Below are 21,148 nucleotides of genomic sequence, written 5' to 3'. Positions count from 1 at the left end.
ACGAGGATGCCATAAACCCCACCTGACGTTTCTGGCAGCTTTAAGGATGCCAGAGCAGGCAGAGAGGCCCCCAGCTCCTGTGGAGTTGAGCCACAGTGGCCCGCAGCCTGGTGTGGTCGCTGTAGGGCCCTGATCAGTTCTGGGCTGAAGGAACCCAGACCGGTTGCGGGGTCAGTGAAACCCTCGGGAGGCCTTGGCTTTGGGAAACTCTGGCTCCCACTGACTGACACTCAATGAGCGGATGGCTCAAAACACCTCCCTAGAATAGCTTTCATTTCAGGACCCCTCCAAGCACAGAAGCCTCCTTGGACCAGGAGCCTTGTGTACCCTACTGAGGGCTGAGCAGGTGCGAAATCCCAGCCCATCCCACCCAACGATAAAGGGGCACCTTTTCTAACTCATAGAAAAGCACTGCGTGGAGTGCTGGCAGCCAAGTTTGAGCCCACACAGAAACTTCCTGAGCAGCAATGGCTCTCGGGAGGCCCTTTTCCATTGTCTGCACACCCAAGTTCGCCCTCTGACTCCCAGCAGCTGGGTGCCCAATCAGTCACAACACTGCAATTCATGGGGTGGCCTGTGCCCTCACCAACTGCAAAGGAGCGTAAACCTTTCTGAGAGGCCTGCGTGAATGAACCAACATCTCAGACTACTGGCGGACTAATCGGGTATGCTCTACTGAAAAGCCCAAAAATATATTTTTAAGGGCGAATATAGAAGAATTTAACCAGAGAAGGGCTTCAAGTATGAATCAATGATATCATCACTATTTCAAATGCAGCAAGACAGAAAGAAAAAGTGTCTCTTGACAATGCAAGAATCATCCAGAACCATTCCTAATGTATGACAGATAGTCCCAAAGAGCTAGTGTGAGGCCTTTTTTATAAACCATCTAGAAAGTGGACGTGGGCTAAGTGGCAGAAATAAGGTTCTCCATTTTTCTTTCAGATTAGTCCCTCAGAGAAACCAGGCAGCAGAGAAATCAGCGCTGGCTAGGAGGGAAAACCCCCTTGGCTGTGTCCTTCCAATCTTTTTCTCCTTTCATCTGGACAGGACACAGAAATGGCCTGAAGGGTGAGCACAGTTCAGGAGATTTTCTGAGGCTCTTTATAATTCTGTAGTTCAGGTCAAGGCTCCACCACCCTTATCCGGGCCTTTCGCTTACTCCCTCGAGGTATTTTCTTGCTTCTGCTTGTGGCTGTTTATTAACTGCCTCTTGGGAAAATGGGCAAGAACATGAGGGGGTTGCCCCCAAGAGAGAAAACGAGGTGGTAAGTGTAAGGGGGGAGGTGGTGCAGAAAACAAAAGCTGAAAGGAAGATGGCCCCTCTGTAGCTGGGGAACACCAGCTTCCCCACTGCACGGACCACCCAGGGCTTCTAAATGTCCTGAGGCTCTCTAAACAGGCTTGAATTTAACCATTCTGTGCCACTGCTAATCTGTGGCCCTGATTTTTGGTTCTGGACATTCAAAGATAGAATTAAAGGGCAAAGGTAAAAACACTTGAGGCTTCCACACCCATCTGGACTCAACCACTGGAGTCACAGTAGGTCAATGAAGAAAACACTGTCAGGCTTCCAGAATTCACCAATGCAGGGTAGGTACTTGTGGTTTTTTTATCTCCTTTTAACGGGTAATTTTGGGGTGGGGTGTGGTATATGTGTGCTTTCATCCGTTCTACAATCTCGAAACTTAATGCTTTGAATGTTCTTCTGGAAAACTTCTCTTCCCTTGATCAGGTAACGCAGACCAGAGGGTGACAAGTATGAAGAACCCCAAGAGCCAGGGAGGATGAAAGGAAGGTTGGGGTCACTACAAAGTGGGGTCCCCAACCTGGCTCCTCAGACTGAGAAAGGGACTGTGGCTGGTTAGTTTGAAAGAAAAGAACCCTATGTGAGCCAATCCCACATGTTATCTGACCCATTCCTTAACAACAGTCCTATACATATCATGTGGATGCTATCACTGCCTCCATTTTACAGATGGGCAAACCAAGGATCACAGGGACCACAAGATGGGAGGCAGAATCAGGAAACAGCAGCTACAAGAATGCAAGCGCTCACGGAAGTTGATCGCTGCCCATGAAATTGCTCTTTGGAGAGAGGAAGAGTGCGGGAGGAGACTGGGGTCCCCTCTACACTGTACTCCCAACCATGGCTCCTGGGAGACGAGGGGACCACTAGGAGAAACCCTGAGGAGAAAGGAAGGCTTCGCTACAATAAAATCGAGAGGATCAAGATGTACAGTACCCACCCCTGCCCCCACCCCCAGACCACAGAATTAGCCCTAAGGAGCAGCCCAGAACTGTCTACACATGCATAGGCGCAGAATCCCAGCGGCGACCCTCGCCCTCTCGCCCTCGGTGAGCCCAGGCCAAACTGCCGGTGACAAAAAGCCCTTCACAGCCCCGGGTGCCCCCACCTTTTGTAGCAAGCCCTGGAAGGCCTGAGTGCACAAACACAGTGCCCTTTCACTGCAGCCTCTCGGGGCTCCCGTTTCACTGGGGCCGTGAAAGAGAGTACTGTAAATAAAAAAGGCCTGGCTGACCTGTCCCAGCCCCAGCCCTCTGGCTCCTCGACTGTAACAGAGCTGCCGGTCAGCAGAGCCTCAGGGGCTCTGCACGGCCCCACACCACTGGCTACCACGGGGCAGGAAAACCCTGACTGGTCTGGGGGTGTCAGGGAGGAGGGGTGCACCGGCCTGGCCAGTCCCAGTGACTCTGAGGCATTTAAGCACGTGTTTCAATGGCTGCAGGAAGATCAGCTCAGAACACCAGTGCGTGACTGGTTGGGGAGAGGGGGAGGGGAGGCCATTTGGTTTTGTTCTCTTTGTCCAGTCAACTGGACAAAAGCAAGGAGAAGGGGAGTGGGCGGAGAGACTGGAGTCCACCCTGATCACAGCCACAGGACACCGTCCCGGGAAGCCAGAGAAGCAGAAAGGAACTGTATCACACTGGGTGCAGTCACATAATTACAAGAAAACATCAAGCAAAGAAAGAAAGATAAGATTAGGAAAAAGGAAAAAGGCACAAGGAAGTACAGAAGTAGCAACTCAACTCTCATACACAGAAACAGAGGCCACACCCCACAGGAGACGCTCAGCCCAGAGCCAGTCGGCAAGGCACTTACGGAAGTTGGCACAAACAGACTAAGAGAATTCACAGATATTCGCTATTTGACTGAGCTTAGGGGTTGGCAGTGGAGAAGGCAATGGCAACCCACTCCAGTACTCTTGCCTGAAGAATCCCATGGACGGAGGAGCCTGGTAGGCTGTAGTCCCTGGGGTCGCGAAGAGTCCGACACAACTGAGCGGCTTTGCTTTTACTTTTCACTTTCATGCATTAGAAAAGGAAATGGCAACCCACTCCAGTGTTCTTGCCTGGAGAGTCCCAGGGATGGGGGAGCCTGGTGGGCTGACGTCTATGGGGTCACACAGAGTCGGACACAACTGAAGTGACTTAGCAGCAGCAGGGTTTGGCAGGGAAAGACCCGAGAATATGGTGAAAGGTTCTTCATTAAATGCCTGTAGCTTGTCTTCTCTGCAGCCAGGTAGGAGGACAAAGACGTAAGGACCTTTAACCACCCCATGACACCCACTATAATTTCCACTAACTCCACCTTGGGAGGAAGGTGGGATAGAATCAGAAACTTTGAGGACAAAACAAATATGCAGAAACAACAAGGTCAGATACATTTTGCTTAAACTTCCCACAAAGATAAAATGCCGCAGGGGCAAAAAAAAAAAAAAAAAGGGGGCAGAAACAATCTGAGAGTTTGGTAGAGATATTAGTTATCTTACGAGAAAGGGCAGACAGCCATGGGGCACACAACCATATTTCAGCCAGGAAAGCCAAGGTCTCAGACTTTTCTCACTGACAGCCCAGGGCTGGTCCACATGGCATTTAAGAAAACAAAGTCCTTTTTTTAAGTTTGCAAATGAGCTTCCCAGGATTAAGGGACCATAAAGCCTGAGTCTCTAAGCCATGGACAGGGAAGTTCTTACCCAGACCTCAGACAAGCCCCAGACAAGGCCTCAAGCACACAGGCTCTCCAAAACTACCTTCTGACCACCAGAAAGTCCAGGCATTTCTGTGATGTGGGGCTGGCGGACAGGAGCCCGGGAGCTCTCTGGCTAGGCCACGCTTCCCTCCTTCGCTTCCCAAACCACCAACAGCCTCCCAGGGCCAGCGAGGCAAGGCCTCAACTCAAGAGAAACCCCAAAGTTCAAGAGGCCACCCTGTCTTCCCACCCCCTCTTTTGCATCAGGCCCTTAGAAATAAAGCAAGGGCGTTCTTCCTGGCCCTCTCAGGCACTGAATGACAAGAATGGCTTCACCCCACAGAAAATATACCTCAACAGGGAGACAGTACCTCATCCGCAACCATCCACAGCATGTCACAGCAGGGGCCGGAAGAGAAGATCGGAAGGAGACGTGCTGAATGACCTAAGGGCACTCCGTCACTCTGGGCCTTTAGGTACCTGCCCGTGAAATGGGCACGAGACTGTCAGCACCACTTTTCAGGCCCGAAGGCCACGAGCTGAACTAGATCATCTCTTCGTGTCCCTTCCAGATCTAAGATCTTGATTACAGAACAATCTCAGCAGCAAACAAGAGCCGCCAAGTGACCCAGAATCAGCCGTTTCCTGCCCTGAGCCTGGCCGGCTGCCCCAAGGAGGCCCCGAGCGGAGTTACAGACCTGCACCTGCCATCCGGGTGCCTATAAAACTCGTGGACCTTTACAATGCAAACACTCTGGGACTTACTTGCCAAGTCGAAAAGGACAGAAAAGGGAAGGAGCCGTCCAGCCTCCCTGCCCCTCTCATCTCCGGATCTAGCTCATACCTACACCAGGTTCGCCAGGCCAGCAGAGAACACACAGCACTCCGGCAAATTCAGGTGCAAAAGGACGACTCCCCAGTGAGCCCTTCAGGACGGGAGCCAGATTGTCCTCCTCTCTGCCTCCTCACCAGCTAGCTCAGTGGCCTCTGCCTCTCCCCATCTAGGCCTAGCCTGGAGCAGGGACGATTTCTGGGACCCGAGAGAAGGCTGATCCCCTCCCCAGGTCTTGGGCATCAGAGGCGCCCTCTATAACTCAACCCACTGAAAACATCACAGGTCACCACCTTAGGCCAGGCTGGGCACTGGGAGAAAGAAGAGAAAAAGCCACAGTCTCAGCCCTCTTACTGGAGCGATGGTATGGAATCCAGTGCAGTGGTACCAGCGTGCTCACCGGGCGAGCAGGTGCAGATGAGAAGTCCTTGTTCGAGTCCTTCCCTTCAAGATCAGCCCCTCCCAGGTTCCCTTAACCCACAGGGAATCCCGGGCGGAACCAGTGACTGTCCACCCCCTGGGCCCTGCCACCCCTCCCAGCAAAGCTCTCCCTGACACCTTTGCTCCAAGGACTGCTGCTCATTGGAATGTGGGTCCCCTCTGGGGGTGCTGGAGGGCGAGGGAAGGGGAGGGAGGATCCAGTTGCAGGGACTCATGGTTCTTGACCCCCGGGGCCTGCTCATTGTCACCTGGTGGGTAAAGGCGGCTGTACACCGTATACCTGCGCTTGCACAACAAGGCACTGTGTCCACAGTCCTGGCCACCTCCCTTCTTCACACAGTGTTCGTGCACCCCAGCCCTTGCTGCTGCCTGGCTGATTCCTGCCATAATAAAGATGCCAATTAGGACAAATCTGGCACTGATCAAAAAAGGGGTGGGGGGAAGCAGACAGAAAAAAGAAAAGATAAAAGAAAAAGCTCCAAGCAAAGATAGTTCTATTTTGACAGTCCCCAAGCCTGGGCCCACTTTCTAGGTTCTCTTTTTACTACCAGCTTTGCCTTGATGGCTAACCCTTAGTTGCTGTTATGATTGTTCAGTCGCTAAGTCGTGTCCGACTCTTTGTGAGCTCATGGGCTGCAGCATGTCAGGTTCCTCGGTCCTCCTCTCTCTCCCGGAGTTTGTTCAAATTCATGTCCATTGAGTGATAGACATGCTATTTAACTATCTCTAACTCCTATGGTTTTTCCAGTAGTCATGTATGGATGGGAGAGTTGGATGGTGAAGAAAGCTGAGCACCGAAGAATTGATGTTTTCGAACGGTGGTGTTGGAGAAGACTCTTGAGAGTCCCTTAAACTGCAAAGAGATCCAACCAGTCCATCCTAAAGGAGATCAGTCCTGAGTGTTCATTGGAAGGACTGATGTTGAAGCTGAAACTCCAATACTTTGGCCACCTGATGTGAAGAGCTGACGCATTTGAAAAGACCCTGATGCTGGGAAAGATTGAAGGCAGGAGGAGAAGGGGACGACAGAGGATGAGATGGTTGGCTGGCATCATCGACTCAAGGGACATGAGTTTGAGTAAACTCTGGGAGTTGGTGATGGATAGGGAAGCCTGGCGTGCTGCAGTCCATGGGGTTGCAAAGAGTCGTATGCGACTGAGCGACTGAACTGAACTGAACTGAACTGAACCCTTAGTACTACACTGCAGATATTCAGAAAGTTCAGCCCACCCATTTCATAATAATGCCACTATCCATCAAACAACCTCCAGTTCACTATGCAACAAGATTCATGGAACACTTACAATATCCAGGGCATGGCACTGGACTTGGGGGAAAGAGGAGAGGAGGAGTGATGGCTATGGAACTGAAGAGCACCCAGATCGTACTCAGAAAGGGTGTCGGAGGGAAAAAATGAATAGAAGTGGTGATAATAAGGGTCAAGTTCTATCTATACCCCTTTGCATGGGAGGTTAAAGGTGGGCATCTTACTTCCCACTGGCAGCCAAGGGGAGGATGCATCAAGAAAGGCTGTGAGGAGACAGCATTTGTGTTTGAACTTGAAATCTCTGGCCCTGCTGTGATGAGTGGAGAAATTATAGCAATTAAAGGAACGAGTCTGACGCAACAGTAATGTGTACTGAGCCTCCACGTGCTGGATGATGGGCTAAAAGGTGACAACTCAGACATGAAAAAGATGGTCCCTCCGCTTGAGGGGCATATGTCCTAAGGCACGTGCTGAGAAAGGGAAGAAGCATAGAAACATATCTGGAATCTAGGATCCTCGATGGCTCTGAACACCAAGCTAGGAATTCTCCAGTTGATTCTCTAGAAAGAGGTAATGGCCACTGTGGGTTTTGAGCAGGGCAGCAGCATGATCAGAGCTCTGCTTCGGGAGGATGGGGTGATAAGCCGCGGTCGGGGGCACTGCAGGAAGGCTGGTTAGGAGGCTGGGATATCCATCCGATTAAGTGAGAGGGAGGAGATGAGCCAGAGAGGCAAAGGGAAGGCAGGGGGACAATGCCACGGTCTAAAGAAGGGGGCAGAGCCTCTGGCAGAACTTGAGGACACAGAGGAGAAGATTCAAGAGGGATAGTACTGCACTCAGCCTGCACACACCAAGTTCTAGGTTCTGGCAGGACTGGTGTACCCAGCAGGCAGCTAGAAAGGCAGGTGTGCAACACAGGGAAGACAAAAACACTAGCGACAGAGATCTGGAAGTCTTCCACAGAGAGCAGAGCACAGAAACCACGAGATGGCCAAGGAGGAGACTGGAGAGAGGAGAAACAGCAGGGACATCATCTCAGGAAGCACCTCCACTGTGGCGTGACAGGGCCACCTTCAGCCACCGCGGACACACACTGACAGCCCATCTCTGCCTCTGCTGTGAAGGGCAGAAGCTACCAGCACTTGGCAGATGAGGAAGCAGACTATGGGGACCAAAGTGTCTGCCCCTCAACAAGAGGCAAAGACGTGTAGAAAACAGATAACCAACAAGGATCTACTATACAGCACAGGGAACTGTATTCAGTATCATGTAACAATTGAAAAGAATCTGAAAAAGAATATATATGTGTGTGTGTGTGTGTGTGTGTGTGTGTGTATAACTGAATCACCTTGCTGTACAAAAGTGCAGCAAAGTAACACAACAGTGTAAATCAACTACAATTCAGTTTCCTCAAAAAAAAGTTTACCAATGAAAAAGATTTTTAAAAAAGGCAAGCACAGATCCTGCAGAAGTCCATGTACTAGATCACACTGCCTCTAGGGAGGGAGCTTCAGGAATCTTGAGGCGGATGGGCAGGGGGGTTGATGTTAAAGAGTCCAGGAAGGTACACTGCTTTCGAGAACTAGGAGGTCACAGGCAGCCTTTGAAATAAGAGTGTCAACAGAGTCACCCTGATGAAGGCTGGACAGAGATAAACCAAGCAGCATCCTGGGGCAGGAGAACCTAAGTCCAAAGCTGGGGAGAGTGAACCTGGAAGCCCAAGGATTTCTGCAACAGCACCTGGGACTTCCATGGTAGCACAGTGGACAAGAATCCACCTGTCAATGCAGGGGACGTGAGTCTGACATGCCGAGATTCCACATGCCGAGAAGCAACTGGGCCCATGAGCCCCACCCACTGAAGTCCCTGCACTCACAGCCCACGCTCCATAAGAGAAGCCCATGCACCGCAACCAAGAGTAGCCCCCCACTCACCCCAACTAGAGAAAGCCCCCGAGCAGCAACGAAGACCCAGCGCAACCAAAAATAAACAAATAAAATTATTTCTTAAAAAAAAACCAGCACCCACCTCCATGGGTGGTTGTGAGGACGAAGTGTATTCGTGCTCATGAAGGGCTTACTCCAGAGCAGGTACCCACTTAGCTGTAATTTATGGAATAGCTGCTGTGTGTTCAGCAAGGCGTCAGGTAGTCGAGGGAGAGAGGATGGATAAACCACGATCACCACCCTGACAGAACCTGTGTGGTAGCTGGGGAGACAAAACGTGAGCCCAAACAGCCTGGTAAGAAGGCCGTGAAGCTTATCATGAAATGGTGCATATTTAGAAATGCTTAGAAACACTTGTCAGAGCAAGCTGCTGCTGCTGCTGCTCCTAAGTCGCTTCGGTCGTGTCCGACTCTGTGCGACCCCATAGACGGCAGCCCACCAGGCTCCCCCGTCCCTGGGATTCTCCAGGCAAGAACACTGGAGTAGGTTGCCATTTCCTTCTCCAATGCATGAAAGTGAAAAGTGAAAGTGAAGTCGCTCAGTCGTGTCCGACTCTTCGCGACCCCATGGACTGCAGCCTACCAGGCTCCTCCATCCAAGGATTTTCCAGGCAAGAGTACTGGAGTGGGGTGCCATTGCCTTCTCCGTCGGGGCAAGCTGCTGGGGGGGGTGCAAACGGTGAGATGGAGCTTCCACAGAGGCCTGACTTGGAGACCACAGAGAAAGAGAAGGACAACTCAGGTCTGGCAGGAGTGGGGATGGGGGAGTAGAAAACACCCCAAACAAAAGCACTTTCATTCCAAACCCTGCTCTCCTGGAAGTGGCCTGACTTCTGGGAGGCCTAGGGCTGAGTTTGAGCTGCTGCGTCGTTTGCCAAGGGTAGAGATTGAATGTGAGAAAGGACAGGTGTGCGCCAGGTCTAAGGGGGCCCATTCAAATGTCGCTGTCCAGGGGGCTCCATGAGGCAGTGAGTGTCACTCAGCTGTGTCTGACTCTGCAACTCCATGGACTGTAGCCCACCAGACTCCTCTGTCCATGGGACCCTCCAGGCAAGAATACTGGAGTGGGCAGCTATTCCCTTCTTGGTGATCTTCCTGACCCAGGGATCGAACCCAGATCTCCCAAATTGTAGGCAGATTCTTAACCATCTGAGCCACCAGGGAAGCCCCAAAGAGGCAGTTCTCTCTCCCAAAGTGGGCTGTGGACTGTGAGAAGGAGTTAGGATGGGAAAGAACTTTGACGGAAAGCCAGCATCCAATCCAGGCTGCTTATAAAGCTGTACACCACTTCCATCCCACTCCTAAATACTCAGAGAAGGCTGGATAGCAACAGAGGGGGGTTAGCAGTCTGAGCGACTTCATGGCCTCTCCTCTCCCAGGTCTGTCTTCTACGAAAATCTCCGTTACCCAACCTCCAACCAACTCAGCCTTGCCCAGAACTGCTAGCATGGCATTCAGAGAGCTCCAAGACCTGGCCCCGATCCATTTCTTCTGCCTGCTCTCCCATTCATCCCACGTCCATCCCCCACTCCGGCACACTGAGTTGCCTGCGGGCCATCTGCCCAAACACATACACGGTCACCTTTTCTCACTTCCAAGCTAGAAATGACAATACCTATCTCTACTTCTCCAAATCCTTGCCATCATCCAAGACCAGCCAAACACCTCCTCCATGAATCCCTCCTGAAGCTTCAATCAGAACTGTTCAATTCCTCTCCTGTGCTCCCCTAGTATCTCACTAATACAATAATTGAGCATAGGTCTGATTAACACACACACAGAGCCATATACATGTGTATGGCTATCATGTGTTTTACTGTGAGCTCTTAACAGGCTTTATTAACAGCTGTGTGCTACCTCACAGCACTTGGTAAGCACCCAGCACACAGTATGTGCTCAGTAAATGTCTTTTGAATTGAATACCCATGGCTAAATCCTCACTTTATTAGGGTGTTCTTTAAACTATGGGTAACAATCCATTAGGGGGTCTTGATTAACAAATGTTAAATGAAACAGGAAAGATAAACAGAAGAGAAAATATCAGAGCCCATAACATATAACACAGATAAATAAAGCTCTGCTGAACCGTCAGTTTTAGTGTACTTGTGTAAGGCCTGGGCCGAGATGAAAAATGTACTGTTCTGTGGGCCACAGCCTCCGTTCTAGGATAAACCAGCAAAGAAAAAAGCTAGCTATCACAGGTTTCATCCAAAACACAACTTCCAGATAATTCCTGGGGGTGAGGGTCACACATTCACTCGCCCTTGACTCCACAGCTTCAGAACAGAATCATCATGGTAGGGTTTTGGAATTCAGACAAGAGTCACTGATCATTCTGGTAGGTCCTCTAGACTCATCCACCAAGGCAGGAAAACCTGGGTCCAGGGCAGATCTGTAACTGGCTTTATGACTAAAAGGGGGAAATGTGCAATTTAACCCTTGGCTAACCAGACCACGTGCCAGAGCTAATCTAAACACTGTATTTTAAACCCAGAAAGCAACATTTCTAGAAGATCCAGGATCAGCCTGCTCCTAGGACTGTTAACTTGGGCCCCCTTGGAGAAGGGCGTCTGATCCCTGCTAGGCTGCACAGGGCTCTGGATGCCTCCCCTTCCTGACCCTTCACCCCTCCTCCCCACTCATGTCTCGTCAACTCTCCCACCTTCATCTCCACTTGCTACCTGGGAATCCCGCAGTCTGGCCACAGATCTCTAAACTGGTTCAAAAGTCTCCCTCCTCAGAAGCACTTATCCCTCTAAATAATGAATTTCCCAGTCCTAATTAATGCAAAGAAAGGGATAATATATGTTTCTCTGTTGCTTTAAGTTACAGCTAGTAAGACACTTTGAGGGAAGAGCAGCCTCTAGCTAAAGGGTCAGATAAGCTAAAATCAATATAAGCCACCACCTCGAATCTTTTAAATCACCACCTGCTCTCCCTGACTATCCCTGAGCCAGACCCCTGCAGTGGGCATGCAGCAACCACCAAGCCTGCAAATGACCATCCATTCTAGCTAATAGTCAGAGAGATCATCTCCCATCCAACCCCTCATTCCTGCTACCCCCAGTGACCTTCCCCACAAAAACAAAAATCACTGCAGTCTCTAGGAGCAATCAGACAGCCAAGATCAAGGGAAATAACCTCAGGGCAGCCAGAGGAAAGAGCAGAAGGCAGACACTCGGAAGACCCATTAGCAGAAGTATAACATCTCAAACAACGGAGGTGAGTGTCTGGTTCTTCACCTGCTCATGTCAGTGTATACGATCCTTCTGATGTCTGCAGTGATATAAAATTGACAAATCTGGAAGAACCTAAAACAGTATTATGAGAATGGTGAATTGAACTAAAATCATGGTATATGGTAAACCACTGCCTAAGTAAGGAAGACACACAGCTATCCTACAAAGATTTCAAAGGCTGTGGCCCAGAGTCTCTGTGACTCCAAAGAGCAGAAGTAGGGTGGGGCTGTAAGAACTCCCTGGAAGAAGAACTGGCTGCTCAGGGAACAGCAACATCCCTCTCCTGAGGGGTCCACGGAGAGACTCGGCGGCATGGAACACACGAGAGCCTCAGAATGGGGGCTGGCCACCAAAGTCCCTTCCGGCCCATCACCCATCACAACAGGGCAAGGCCAGAAGCCAGGACGCTAGACTCCATCATCCTTTGAAGACTGGGGAACACACACTATGGCTCACTTATCCATCTTAAAAGTGGCTGGGGAAGATGGAAAGAAGAAAGTAAGCAAAGTGCAATATATTTTCTACCGCGGCTCCCTGGACCCAGCCACTGGGATGTTAGAAAAGCTGGCCTGGGGTCGAGGTTCCAGGACAGGCTCTTCTAGCCAAGTTGTCACTGTTGTTTAGTTGCCAAGTTGTGTCCTACTTTTCCGCGACCCCATGGACTGTATCCCACCGGGTTCCTCTGTCCATGGGATTTCCCAGGCAAGAATATACTGGAGGGGGTTGCCATTTCCTCCTCCAGGGGATCTTCCCCACCCAGGGATTGAACCTGATTCTCCTGCACTGGCAGCTGGATTCTTGACTGCTGAGCCACCAAGAAAGGCCCCTCCAGTCAAGCCCCCAAACCAAATTCTCCTAGCTGGCCTCTGGGGACCCGGGGATACCAGGCAGGGAAAGAGGATGTTTTTCTCGCCTGGTTTAGGAACTGCTTGTTTTCTGTCATTTCGGGCTATGGGTGGTAGGTGCCAAGCAAGACTGTCCCCCTTTCAGCTTCTCTTTTTTAAGAAAGACAAAGGAGAAAAACAAAACAAGCAAACAGCCGTAGCCCAAGCCCAAGTGTGCACTGTGGGCGGCCTACATGAGCTTCCTTTATCCAACCACAAAAAGGCATCAGTGGAACCAGCGAGGGGCCCTGGAACGGCCCTTCCCAGCAAGGGCCCACTCCTCCGTTGAGGTTAGCAGTTAACCAGGGGCCGGGAGCCGTGGGGCCAACAGACCGAGCCCCTCTTACACAACGCGGCCCTTATCTCCCCCAGCCGCTGTCGCTCTGCAGACGCGGGCTTCGGCTGCAACCACAGCCCAGACTGGCCCACGGGAGATACCGGCCCTCCGCGCGCTATCAGGCAGGCAAGCGGGGCGACGGACGGTTAGGCTCAGCTCAGACCTTCAGGTTTCTATTAAAAGAGCGTCAGACAGCCGGTAACAGTCCGGCTGGCCAGCTTCGTGGTGTTGTTTCCTCTGATCCCAGGGCTGCAGTCCCCTCTCCCCACTGCCTCTCCCTCTCCCAGGCCCTCCGCCCACTGAGAAGAGGTGGCAACGGTCCATTTCATGTCACGTCATTCCATCTTGGTAGATGCTGGGTGCAAGACGCAGGGAGAGAGGCTGATGATTAACCGCTAAACAAACTCCTTTGCAGACCCGAAGGCAGAAACAAGAGTCGGGGTAGCCTGGGAGCCAGGACACTAGACGACCAGTGTGGACAGCTCGAACCTTGTCCCTTTCCTGCTCAAACACCTTCAGAGGCTCCCAACTGCCCCAGGATAAAGTCACCGAACTAACAACAGTTACGTTTATTGAGCAACTACCTTGGTCCAGGTCCCGTGCAGAATGTGTTAACTGCATTATCTGAAATCCTCAGGCGAGTTCCCATGATATCCCGCATGATAACCCCACCGTAGGATGAGGAAACCACAGTTGACAGTGTTTCGGGCGTGTGGCCAAGATCAGTCTACAAGTGGCAGCATGACAATCTGTCCTCAGGCCACTCATGCTCTCCCCACCCTCCCACCCTGCCTTGTCCCCTCCCTGGCCTGGCACTTTCTGGCACCCCCACCTAACCCCAACCTATCACTCCAGTATTAATCACCCTCACTCCAGCCAAAGGGAGTTGTATTACCCAGGATCCCAGCATTTACCACAATTGCAACCCCACAGTTTTTCAGAAGAACACTAGCTACATTTCTCCCCCATCCAGAAAGCCCCACAAGGCCAGACACTCTGTTGTCTTGTGCACCACTGAATTCCAGGGGCCTAATCTGGGGCCCCACACACAGTAAGTGTGCAACAACAAAAAAATATTAATTAAAAATGAATCCCTGCAGGTGGAAGGCATCTCATCTCTGAATTGCCTTGTGTTTTTTTCTCCTGTATGTCTGCCATAATCTTTCCATTTTCTAATTTCTCTCATAGTTATCAACCTGCTCGTACACATTTGCAGTATTTTAACTCATCTGCTCAAGTTACAAGCTCCTCAAGGGCAAGTCCCAGGTCTTACCAATACTCAAAACCCCAGAGCAGTACACCGCCTGCAAATCTAAAGAATTTAATGCACACTAGTCCACTCGGCCTGAGCAGGAGAGAGGTTAATGAGCACCCCACGAGGCCAGTCACCATGCCAAAAATCCACCCCACACAGCCAAAGATGTGAAACTGCCCTTAAGTCAGATTCTATTCTTATCCTACTTTAATTCCTCCTGGTGGTGGAAGCAGGGAGCAGACCCCGGCAGGCACAGGGAGGTTTGTGAAGAAGGAATTAAAGTAGGCAGGGATATGGATTCTAGTCCTTACTAATTTGCTATGTGACCTTGGGTGAATCACAAAGCCTCTCTGAACCTCCATATTTTACATCCTAAATGAGCATGCTGAAATAAACAATGTATGCATCCTTCCAGGTCTATCAGTCTATGATTACTGGTCACCTTGAGAACCCACAGCTGGGAGGCAGGTGAGGGTTCTGAGAGCTTTCCCTCAACAGGAGGTGAGAAGAGGGGTGAAGACTGGGGGCACCCAGAACACCCCTTGCACCATTCCTCAACCTTCCAAAAATAAACAAATCCTAGCAAGAAAAGAAGCCAGTCCCTCTCATTAGGAAGGATGACAACCAGGATTTGAATATGGACCGGATGTAAATAAAAGGGAGAAAGTAGATACCGAAATAGATTTTCAATAACTAACTTCCCTCTGGTTAAACCTGAATTTTTTCCCACATATGTATACTTTCACAGATCCAGTCAGGGAGCGTTCAAATTAGCACAACCTGGCCTTAAATACTGCGCAAAACACATAGTAAGCATTTTGCTTTTATTTATGTCATCAATGGTTTCAATGGAATGACTCATCCTTCCTCTTTAACACTGGGTCCTAATATGTTTTACTATAAATAACATAGAGAGCGAGGAGAGAGAAAGAGCGAGTCTGAGCGTTGGCCCCATCCCCGACCCTCCGCACAGCCAGGTCACAAAAGATTCAGGTCTGACGGACAATCCCAAGGTGAATGGGATTGACTGACAGCCCAGTGGCGGTTCTCACGGAGAGGAAAGTCAAATATTCCTCCCTCGAGCCTCGCAGTGTTGAGGACAAGTAAGGATGTCAGAAAAGGGGACTAGCCACGCTGAGGATGTGCCAGACAGCAGGATAGGATTTTAACACACGAGCTCCTTTAACCTTCCCAAGAGATGGAACTCAGGAGTCACTGGGGCCCCTAAAGCCTCCTGTGCCCATCCCCTTGGAGAATATATGTCCAAACTCAATCCATTCTTCCTGACTCCAAGCAACACTGACTCGTGACGGGCAAGACTTTTTTTTAACACCGGAAGTGCCTCTTGGGAGCCCAAACTCACAGGAGGCCAAACCACAAATGCAGAAACACCCCAGCAATGAGACGAGTCTGCCCCAGGCCTGGGAGGCTGGGGGGCTGGGTGGGGGTGGGGGCGCAGTCAGCGGCAGTGACTCCTTCAGTGTCATCAGTTGGAAATCACAAATCCCTTGGCCCTGTTCAACTCCCACCCAAGAAGTAAGGCCCCATGCACCCTGGGCTGAGCTGACATGCCCTCTCTACATACTCTCTCCAAAAATCTGCCTTCAGAGTCAGCCACAGTCACCAATGTCATCACATACTATACTCACCACATTTGTCACTGAATTATTTCGACCATTTCCAAAAGTCAAATCTACCCTCCTAGAAGACAAGGCAAAAGAAAGTGGCACAGGCTTCAGAAAGGATTCCGAAAGATTTCCAAAATGCTTGGGGCCTGGGCCACATCAGAGGATTAAGTGATCACTTATTAGATACAGAAGCTTCTTTACAACAGCAAGTAGCACTTCACAAATGGAGATCTTCATATTCACTAGGCATTCAAATTTGTTTGTTTGCTTAATTGCTAAGTCGCGTTCAACTCTTTTGCGACCCCTTGGACTGCAGCCCATGAGGCTCCTCCATCCATGGGATTTCCCAGGGAATAATACTGGAGTGAGTTACCATTTCCTTCTCCAGGGGTTCTTCCCGACCCAGGGATCAAACCTGTGTCTCCTGCATTGGCAGGCGGATTCTTTACCAATGAGCCACCTGGGAAGCACTCAAATTATTCATCTATTATTTCACCTGCTGACTGCTACCACAAGATCAGTCAGTACTACCTTCCACTTAGCAGTGCCCAAAACAAAAGATTTCACCAGTTTCTTTCATAGTTGCTCCCCTGCCAAAATAGAAGGTTTCTAAGGATCTAGTTCTAAGGCTCAGTAGTGCCTATTTACACAGTGCCTTCCCTCTGTTATAACTTTTTTGTTTTTTTGGCCATACTACGCAGCTTGTAGAATCTTAGTTCCCTGACCAGGGATGGAAGCCAGGCCCACAGCAGTGAAAGCATCAAGTCTTATCCACTGAACCGCCAGGGAATTTCCTCTTTAAACGTTATTTTATCCACATAACCACCTAAAAGGTATACCTGCCACATTTTTTTTTTTAAGAGAACAAGGAAATGAGGGCACAGAAAGGCTAAGTAACTTGTTCAAAGCATCCAGCTAGTAAATCTGGAGTCAGGGTTTTCATCTAGGATGTCTTACTCTGAACTTTGCATTCTTCCCATCACTACATATTGTCCCTAGAAAACACCACTCCCGTCACCTCCCAGAGAGCCTCTTTCCTGCCGCCCCCACCCCGAATCCTGGGCTGTATTTCACTATCTTCAGCATCTCCTGGACTTTGTGTTCACTGTTTCAACTTCCCAGTAAGTCTGTCCCCTTAGATACCCCTGCTCTAAATAGCACCCTCTGTGATCTGCAAACATTACAAGGACATCAAAACAAAGCTATCAGTTGGGTTCCAAGCTTTAGCAGCCAGTCCAAACTCTTTTGTTTGATTCTCAGACAGCTTATTGACTAGGCGATGGGGTCAGAAGTTTTCACCTTGCTTCTTCCCCAACCAGGCACTCTGCTTAAAGAAGCAAATTCAGGGCAGGTAGGAAAAGTCTATCCCTTGAAGATTTCAGATTTACATATTTTTAGTAAGCATGCATTACTTATCATCCTACAACTTGTGGGAGGGGGAGAGGATGAAGGCAGAAAAAGACAGGAACTAAAGAGGCAAAGATTACCTACACCCTCTCCCATCTTGTATGAACACGGGCCTCGACAGCCCACTCAGTGAAACGTTCTCAGAGGCTGCCTGTCCACACGGAGGGGGAGAAAGGCAGAGGAGGGCAGGAAGCTGATAAACTGTGTGATAAATGCAGTGGCTGTTTTACAAGATACCTGTTTTCTGCCGTCAGGTGCCCTCACACGTTTCCACCCCGATCTGAAAGAGGGTCCGAGCTCCCCACCTGGTCTCTCCTTCCTCATTCCACCCCTCACCCTGACCCCAACAGTTTATCTCTGCATATTGGAAAAACTGGCATTTATCAAGTAATCTGCTCCTCATAGACTGTTAAACAGACCACAGGGGTTATCAGTGGAGTTGATATAGGAAGATAAACAGCAATCTCTTATGCAAATAGCGCTAAGAATGTAGGACTGGCCACAGGACAAAATCGGAATTTAGGAGAACATGAATCTTAACACTTTTCCCTCAGTTCCAACCCTGGAAACCCACAGGAACGTGGAGAAGATTCCCTGGGTGCATTTGCCTCTCCTGTTTTGCAGGGAGGGGCAGGTGTGCGTATGTTGTTGGTCCAACCTGCTTTGCAAGAGTGGTGGCTTCATACCTAAGAGAACCTTCCATGGCTAGATTCCAGGGCCCAAACTTTCTCCTCCTTGAAACAGCCATTTCATTTTTCTGGGATTCAGAACCATTGGAGTTGCTTTGTTCAGAAAGATTGAAAAAGGTATTCTCCAAGGTGAGAGTAGGGGCCAGCAGGCAGCAGGGAAAAAAAAAATTCAAGGAAAACCAGGAGTTGTGGATTCTGGACACCATCCATGGGACCAGCAGATACAGACTACCTGCCCCCGGGTTTGGCAGATCTGCCTTTCCCCAGAAAGAAGCAGGCCCAGCTGGCATCTTTTCAAACCCTTCTCATTATATTAAGGGCAAATTCGCATCAAGCACCAAGAGGTGAGTGGCTCCAAGTGACAAAAGAATTGCACTCGGACCGATGGACAGACGGAGCAAGCTGCTTCTCACACCAGGCTGTGGGCTGGGGAGGGGGAAACGGGAGAATGACAGAATCCAGGGCTGGCCAGAATGAAAGCCTGAATGGAATAGGCTAATTTACACAGGAAGTAAGCACTTACCAGACCCTTCATCTCAACACACAAAACCCTCCGCCATATCTGGAAGCAATTACATCCAGTTAACATGATCTGCTTGCCACTAAAATTAACTGCAAACAGAAATATTTTTCACTTTTTGCAACAGGAGATGCCAAGATTTGGCCTATCCCCTCCCTCGAGCCATTGAATCTGGCTTCTGGGGAATATTTAGCAGCTACTCAGCTCAAAACACAAAACCCACTCTGTAGCTGTCAGGACACAAAAAGTAAAATTGTGGATAATTATGAAGCAGGGAAGGAAGGGGGGGGCGCCGGTGGCAATGAAAACCGTTGTGCTAGGAATTGAGGAAGGGGCCAGCCCTGGGCCCTAAACGGGTCTGCAGAGCTCGGGAGTCCAGCCCTGGTTTTCCACGCTCAACTTCAAGGAAAGAAAAATGTTTTTAGAGTCACTCGATTTAGCAGCGGCTTCACATTGTTTTTAGGTACTGGCTTTATCCCTTCTGCCAAGGGGACGGGGGTGGGGGTATATAAGGAGGTAGACTCAGAAATGTTAGCGGATCCTTAATTTAGCAGAGAATCGAGGGGACAACTGTCACGATTTCACTTTTGCATCGAACATTTCCAATCCCTACTCTGCGAACGCCCTCAAAGCAGCTTTCACCTGCTCCAAGAGGGGCAGGAGCTGCTGTTGACGTAAAAGGATGGAGAGAGGGCTGAGGGGAGTAAGAATGCGCCTCCCAGGGTGTGTGCGCCCCGCAACAATCCAGGGTCCCACTCCCCAAAACTCTGGGTCTGGTTGCCGGCACCGGTGACCACGCCTGTCCTTCACTTTTTGCATCCAACCACACAGTCGGTCAGAACTTATTTTTGTTTTTCCTTGAACTACTGTCAACGATGCCATAAATGCCAGAGACAGAGGGACAGGTCTGTTTTGCAGTTCCGGAGGCGTCCCATCCCAACCTTCCCTCCCCCGCAAGGCCCACCCTTTCCTAGCGACCCTGGTGCTGCTGCTGCTGCTGTTAAGTTGCTTCAGTCGTGTCCGACTCTGTGCGACTCCACAGACGGCAGCCCACCAGGCTCCTCTGTCCCTGGGATTCTCCAGGCAAGAGTACTGGAGTGGGTTGCCATTGCCTTCTCCAGACCCTGGTGCAATTCACCCCTTTGTCACCAGGGGCCTTTAACAAGGCAGTGGCCGCAGCAAAAGTGACACATCCTTTTGCCAGACAACTCACAAACGCCTCTTCTCAAAGAGTCAGGACAGTGTTCCCCTCGAGAATGAGGTCAAACGCTGCTGTTTTCCACAAAAGTCACATTTCTAAACGTTACTCACAGGTTGAAAGAGGCAGAAGGAGAAGCCACCTAAGCAGTCTTTCCGTAAAGATTTTAGCCTGTGATGAGGGGGAGAAACGGTCTTGATACTCAAAAAAGAAAAAAAGTGGTCTGCCATCCTCTTCTGTTTTTCAAACCATTTTTCAATGAGCAAAAAGAAAACACGTACGTCCCTCCCAACACTGTGCCCTGAGACCATGCCACGTGCCTGGCCCCGGGGGTCCCGTGTGCACCATCCTACAAACATCATCATGGCAGCACGCGTGAAATTGACATTATTAACTTCCTGGTGCAGATGAGGAAGCAGGTGGCTAGGTATCTATTGCGGAGCTCCAAACAGGCAGAGAATGGATTCAAACCCAGGTTCACTCACAGACGCAAAGTGTCCCAGGTTTCCACCCTTCCGCAGGCAACAAGCAACCCTGAACATCCAGGCACTTCGAGAAGGAAAAGCAAGCAAAGCGTCCTCCTGAGGTCCTAGCAGCCACTCCGCCGACCAGCACGAGGGCTCCGTCCTCTGCCCCCCAACACCTAGGCGGACACCCTGAGCTCTGTCACCACACGGCAGTCCAGGCATGGAAACGGTTAAGTCGCCCTCGCTGCATAAATCAAAAGTTCAAGGCTGCAACATACCACAATGATTCCCTCTTTACATATGACAAGAACCAGAGAGGGGCTGAAATCCCAAGCATCCTGAGCGGGGTCTCCCCAGCCCGCACAGGTTACGCCGCCAGGGTCAGGGCCGAGGACCTTTAGCGGCAACATTCATTTCCTGAACAGGACAAGTTCTCCTGACCATAAAGCTAATAGGAACTTCCTCGCACGGCGAGCTCCGGCTGACAGGGCTACTTGTCACTGGCCACGCAGGAGGAGAGCGCTGGTTCCCATTAGTGGGTTATGATGCCAGGTGCTACTAATAAGGTACATCGGCAAGAAACAAGAGCCTGCTAAGCTGTCTCTCCAACTCTGGAAGCAATCAGGCCTGGGCTGCAGGGCTGGGGAGGGGCCTTCTTTAAAGGAAGGGTTGGGGGGGTGGGTGGAGGGGGGTGGGAGCTTCAGCCACCGTAGACCCCCGGCAGCATCTAACCCGCTGAACGGCTTAAATAAATACATTTCCAACAATCCCTCCACATTTCCCCCAGCTACCATAAAAAGACTCCCCCAAATTAACACTCATAATGTTTCCCCCAGCACTCCAGGCCTGATGGATCACCGAGGGCCATTACGCTCGGCCACATCTGCTTCTCACTATGGCAAGGAGAGTTGTGCCAACAGGCCTAATGGCATTAAGATCACAACGCTCGGCTAATCCACTTAGAGACCAACGGCAGGAGAGGGTGGCTGGGGGCTTGGAGTGAGAGGCTCCCTTGTCAGGCTGGGGTCACAGGAGAAGCGGGAAG

The 21,148-nt window shown here is 50.4% G+C and overlaps 1 protein-coding gene and 1 long non-coding RNA gene across 5 annotated transcripts in view; both read right to left on the bottom strand.

The window, feature by feature from the left end:
- The window catches only part of ZBTB16 (zinc finger and BTB domain containing 16), a 198,109-nt gene that overhangs the window by 161,337 nt on the left and 15,624 nt on the right, over positions 1-21,148 (bottom strand). The gene's annotated exons all lie outside the window — the stretch shown is intronic.
- On the bottom strand, positions 1,634-13,989 carry LOC145527196 (uncharacterized). The gene is made up of 3 exons (XR_014069562.1): positions 13,866-13,989; positions 9,139-9,523; positions 1,634-3,216 (listed from the first exon to the last, which is right to left on the bottom strand). It is a non-coding gene; the product is annotated as an uncharacterized LOC145527196 (long non-coding RNA).

This window comes from Giraffa tippelskirchi, chromosome 11 (genome assembly GCF_054371585.1).
Source record: "Giraffa tippelskirchi isolate mGirTip1 chromosome 11, T2T-mGirTip1v1.2.pri, whole genome shotgun sequence".
NCBI classification, from domain to species: Eukaryota; Metazoa; Chordata; class Mammalia; order Artiodactyla; family Giraffidae; genus Giraffa; species Giraffa tippelskirchi.
The sequence above is the reverse complement of the archived record's forward strand: the minus strand, read 5'-3'. Positions and strand labels throughout refer to the sequence as shown.